This window comes from Anopheles arabiensis, chromosome 2 (genome assembly GCF_016920715.1).
Source record: "Anopheles arabiensis isolate DONGOLA chromosome 2, AaraD3, whole genome shotgun sequence".
NCBI lineage: Eukaryota > Metazoa > Arthropoda > Insecta > Diptera > Culicidae > Anopheles > Anopheles arabiensis.
The window spans coordinates 68,520,249-68,526,458 of NC_053517.1; the positions used below are offsets into that span (position 1 = coordinate 68,520,249).

Here is a 6,210-nt window from a genome sequence, read left to right on the forward strand (position 1 = left end):
GTGGCCGCCTCCGTGCTTTAGGGTTTTTATAGTATTTTTTGGATGATAAGCCTGTTTAGGAAGGCGCCAGACGTATTTAGTGCCGTCCGAACCATCCAGATTGATTCTGGACTCATCCGAAAAAAATATTTTGCTCCACCAAAAGATGGATGCAGCTAAATGCTCTTCGGCAAACCGAATGCGCGCTTCTACGTGGTGCGGCTGCAGCTTACGAACCTTTCGTGGTTTCCGGGCACAGAACCCACCGGCGTGTAAACGGCGCGACACCGTATTCGCCGAAACTTGCAATCTAAGCTCCTGCTTAATACGATTGCAAGTTTTGAAAGGGTCCGCCCTGATTATCTCAACCATCTGCGCGTCAACGTCAGCCGTTGTTTTTCGCGGACGACCTGTCGATTTACCCGTAGCCTCGCTACGAATGGCGTTGTCCACAAACGTCCGCGAACGGCCGAACGCCTTGCAGATTGTCTTGATTGGCACGTTCTCACGATACAGCCCCTGAATGTGTTTTCGCTCCTCTGGTGTGCAGTGCTTTCCGCGACCCATGATGATTTTGTGGAATTTTTAAACAGCAACCTTTCACCTTGACCACTGATGGAAGAATGAAGCACAACACGGTTTGGCTCTCCTTTTATACTGCCGCAAAACGCAAAAAATGAGATGCTGATGATACTGTCAGTGACGGTCATAATAGAAACTAACAGCAAAACATTAACCAAAACAGTTCCCGCTTTCGGCAGACTATCGTAACTGAACCATGCTTCTATTCAACCTTTTTTTTTATTGTGCTTCAAATTTTAAGATTATCAATAAAATTTTAGTTATATTAGGCAGACTGTCTTAATATTGCGTAAAAATTTCTTAAGCATATACATCTGATCTCACGTAATTTTGAGTTTCAATCGGGTCGCTATGGATTGCCAGCCTCAATCGTATCAGAAGCCCATACAAATGCAGTCGCGAAGGATCCAAACATACGTACAAATGATCCATTACAATCGTTTAAATGCACATGCATTGCAATCCATATCAATCGGATTATGATTCAAATTTGGATGAGAATAGGTGTACCAGCATGTAGCGCAGTGGAACCTGGCATAACGAGATTAACCGGTTTCAGTGATTCACTCGTTATGTTATGTTATGTGTAAAACTTGTTATGCAGGGGACTCTTCTCCATGTGATTTGAATGAAAAGTGAGGCAACTAATTCCGGTAATTAATAGTAAATTATCAAAATTATAGAAATGATTACTGTTAACCAAATGCGCTCTATATTTTACAAAAGCTCGCTAAAATACATATCCTGAACGTGAAAAATATTGATCGTTACTCGAGAATTTACTGGCTGAGAGAGGTATTTGTAGAGTATTTGAATTTGCTCGTAATGCGAAAAATTAGTAATAAGGGGTACGCTTTATGAGGGTTTTAACGATCATTTTTAACACCCATATCGGAGAGAGGAGACTATACTCTTTATAACTTACTTTTCATAATCAAATAATGTTTCAGGCAGATAAAAAAACCATGATAAACACAGTTAAAATTATGTTAAGGAATAAGATTATATTTATTTCACTTAACTATATAAATTTAATTCGACTATAGCACTTTTTTACGTTATCACATTCGTTTTTCTTTAGCAATCGAGCTTCTTTTTTAGCTTTTTGTTCCGCTTCTCGCTTTTCTTTGTCTTTCTGGCGTAGCATAGCTTTTTTCTTGCGTTCCTCTTGCAGTCGAAGTTTTTCTTCCTCTTTGCGGTTCATGTCATCCAGCCGCTCTCCTGCAGTAAGGACTGAGTAGTAGCGCAATTTAAAATTGCGATGTTTTTTACTTCGGCAAGGTGTGGGGGGCAAGTTGAAAACGTCTGAAAATGGCACATTTTCCTTATTTTGAGCTTTGCCTGCTGTATTGAGCTCTCGCAAACGATTCTTCCACCAGACGTTCCAGGTTGCTAGATCCTTCTGAAGTATTTGGGGGCTCAGCCTGTTCCATGAACGAGTCATTTTGATTAATCAGTTGCTCTATTGGTGGTTCAGATGGTTCGAAAAAAAAACGTATTGATCTATGGAACTTTGTCTGTACAGTTCGACGGGAGAAAATGGTTCAACGGGATCGATAATCAGGTCTTCACATGCAAAACCATCTGAATAATGTTGAGTCCATAATAGTTAATTTGTACAAATTGTTGCACTGTAATGGTCTTGTGAGTAGTTGTGCGATTCACATGGTATTTCCATTTCCTGGTTGTCTAGATTTTCATTCAATAATGTTAAATAATATTCGGTCGATAAAGGTTTACTTGTATAAACTGTATCAATATTATGTTCGTGTGGGTGGTTCTGGGATTCAGATGGTATTTCCATTTCATAATTACTTAAATGTGCGATGCTTTGTTAATCATAATCTTCCATATTTGATTCTATTGTAACATATGGCTTTATGAATTCTGTATAAAATATAGAATGCATCTTTCAAGGCGAGATAGTTTTGTAATGTCCTTTTTTGTTATTCTTTGCAGCGCTTCGTCACCAATCATGTCTAACGCAAGCCTCAGTGTGCCAGTTGGAATTGATGCATATTTTTAATCACTGTTTGGATGTGCAGGTGTTGTTCTGGTATCTTCTGCGTGTATTACCGTTGCCTGGGAAGCTATTTCTGGATGACTTGCGCCGGGATGTAACTGTAATTTGTTTAGGAATTTCGTATAGTCAACGTGCTCTGGGGTGAAGGGATGCAAACCATACACTCAGAATCCATTGTTAAAGCTAGCTGTGTTGATACCGATTTTCATTGCTTTCTGTAGCATTTCGCCGAAATAGTTCAGGGTGAAATTTTCATTAGCATTTTCATAACGCCATTGCTCCAGGGAATCTCTCCATGCGTCTTTCAGCGGTTTAAAAATGGCAACGTCAGCAGGTTAGGTGATGTGGGTTGTGTTGGGGTATAATGCAATTAAAATTATACCAAGTGATTTGCAAATATCAGCAACTTTTATAGATTTATGGGATACATGGCCGTCCACAAAAAAACAGGAAATTTTGTGCCTTGTTTCACTAACCACGGATGAAACACTTTTTCGATGTAATTTTTAAAGTAGTTGGTATCCATCCATTCACGTTCACTATGGCCTATACCCCATGCAGCCGGAAAACCTTGTAAAATTTCCCTTTTCAGTCGTTGTCCGGGAAAAATGATGTGTGGATGCATATCAAATCCACTGGCGCAGAACGACAGCTTTACCGTTATATTCTGCTTTGCTGGTGCTTTTTCGATTTCATATACATTACGTGACCCTTTTTGTGCAAGCATTTCCTTTGTTTCAGGATGCATATAAAACGATGTTTCATCTCCATTAAAAACTCTTGAAGGGTCTTGTAGAATATTGGCATAGCCGTTATCACTTAACCATTTGAACACAGATGCAAACCATCCTATGATATCACTTTCACTCACTTTGCTATGTGCTGTTGATAGGGGAAGTTAGGTAAAGACGGACACCTTAAGGGAAATGGTAAAAATCTAGGGATATGTAAGTGCAACGACCATGAAAATGTGCATACATTATCTTACACTCATGTTTTATCAGAAAATGTGTTAAAATTTTTAAGTTTCCATCGATTTTTGCGTTTTTTTCATGAATGAAAAACATGTTTTTTTTCGTGCAGTTTTGAAATGTTCGGGTAAGACGGACACCAGATATGGGAAAGATGGACACCTGTAGAAAAGGTTAGAAAGTGAAGAGTTTTACAGTATTTTAACAAATTCTATCGCTTTCCACGTCCTGGTACGTTTATAAACCAATTCTTGGCCTATTGCAACGGCGATTCATTCATGAATTTAGGAATTGTAAACGGCGCTTGTAATATATCGTAGAATGCAGCATCTAAAGCATTATTAACATATCGCGCACTTACAGCTGAAATTGCTCCAGTGTACAGAACAACAGTCTTGAACTTCCTTTTAGGAAATTACTCCGCAAAAGCCCACGACCCCAGTATTTATAAGGGACTTGTTAATAGTTTGGATTTCCACCATGTCAAAATTCAACATTTGATTTTTGTAATCTCATAGAATTTCTCATCTATTCCTGAACAATGTCGTCCCGCTGCGCAAAGCGATCGAAAACTTCTCAAACTCAAACTGCAAAGATATTTCACAACCCATGGCTGTGAAATATTTCACATTCAAAATTGCTGCAAATTTATGAATGAAATATTTCGACATTTTCAGCGCTGAAATTTTAGGATTGAAATATTTCTTCGATCGGAATCCAATCGTTTTCCCTGACACCCGCTGCGCAAAGCGATCGAAATCTTCTCAAACTCAAACTGCAAACATATTTCACAGCCCGTCAAACAATGCGAGGGTTGCGAAAGATTTCATGTACTCGAAATCTTATGGTATTTTAAAAAATCGTTGATTTTTATTCAAGAATTATATTTTGTGCGGTAGTATTTGGCGAAAAGATCACAATTTAAATTTTTGTGGATTTTTGAAAACTAAAATGTCAAAATTCAGGTGTTTAGTATGCTACAAATCGCACTGTTATACTTGCTCTCGAGGTGCTATAATTACAACTGCTAAAACTAGGTGTGAAAAAACTACCAAGGCTCGCAAGCTCTTAATGCGAGGGCTCTGGGGCGGTGAACTTGTATGGCGTGCGAGCCCTCGCGCGCCCTCGCAAATCGCTGTCAATTGCATGGCGGGAGCCCAGAACTGTGAAATATTTCGCATTCAAAACTGTTGCAAATTTATAAATGAAATATTTCGAAATTTTCAGCGCTGAAATTTTAAGATTGAAATATATTCTTCGATCGAAATCCAAGCGTTTTCCCTGACATTTCTGCTCGCTTTTTCGATCGCTTTTGGCGGAAAGCGATCGAAAATCCGAGCTACAAAACTGCTCGATTTTGTCGTGCGGGGAAGGCTTAATCGACTATGGTGATGAAGGAGGCACTTTTAGCCTGTTTCGACACGGAAATGCTTCTACACCATGCGTTAGAGGCTTACTTGAAGGAAGGACAACCGGACTCGAAGGCTGAAGGCCCGCTGCGCAAAGCGATCGAAAACTTCTCAAACTCAAACTGCAAACATATTTCACAGCCCATGGCTGTGAAATATTTCGCATTCAAAATTGTTGCAAATTTATAAATGAAATATTTCGAAATTTTCAGCGCTGAAATTTTTGGATTGAAATATTTCTTCGATCGGATTATAAGCGTTTTCCCTGACATTTCTGCTCGCTTTTTCGATCGCTTTTGACGGAAGGCGATCGAAAATACGAGCTACAAAACTGCTCGATTTTGTCGTGCGGGGGCGGGTCACATTCATACGAATCGGCCCCACGGCGCTATTGAAGTCAAAAGCCGGTACTGACCCGCACGACAAAATCGAGCAGTTTTGTAGCTCGGATTTTCGATCGCTTTCCGCCAAAAGCGATCGAAAAAGCGAGCAGAAATGTGAGGGAAAACGCTTGGATTCCGATCGAAGAAATATATTAATCCAAAAATTTCAGCGCTGAAAAATATTTCATTCATAAATTTGCAACAAGTTTAATGCGAAATATTTCACAGCCATGCGCTGTGAAATATGTTTGCAGTTTGAGTTTGATCGCTTTGCGCAGCGGGGTACTTCCCGCACGACAAAATCGAGCTGTTTTGTAGCTCGGATTTTCGATCGCTTTCCGCCAAAAGCGATCGAAAAAGCTAGCAGAAATGTCAGGGAAAACGATTGGATTCCAATCGAAGAAATATTTCAATCCTAAAATTTCAGCGCTGAAAATGTCGAAATATTTCATTCATAAATTTGCAGCAATTTTGAATGTGAAATATTTCACAACCATGGGTTGTGAAATATCTTTGCAGTTTGAGTTTGAGAAGTTTTCGATCGCTTTGCGCAGCGGGACGACATTGTTCAGGAATAGATGAGAAATTCTATGAGATTACAAAAATCAAATGTTGAATTTTGACATGGTGGAAATCCAAACTATTAACAAGTCCCTTATAAATACTGGGGTCGTGGGCTTTTGCGGAGTAATTTCCTAAAAGGAAGTTCAAGACTATTGTTCTGTACACTGGAGCAATTTCAGCTGTAAGTGCGCGATATGTTAATAATGCTTTAGATGCTGCATTCTACGATATATTACAAGCGCCGTTTACAATTCCTAAATTCATGAATGAATCGCCGTTGCAATAGGCCAAGAATTGGT

The 6,210-nt window shown here is 39.4% G+C and overlaps 1 pseudogene; it reads right to left on the reverse strand.

The window, feature by feature from the left end:
• Positions 1-1,582: 1,582 nt before the first annotated feature.
• LOC120893819 lies at positions 1,583-3,110 on the reverse strand (annotated as a pseudogene).
• Positions 3,111-6,210: the final 3,100 nt, after the last annotated feature.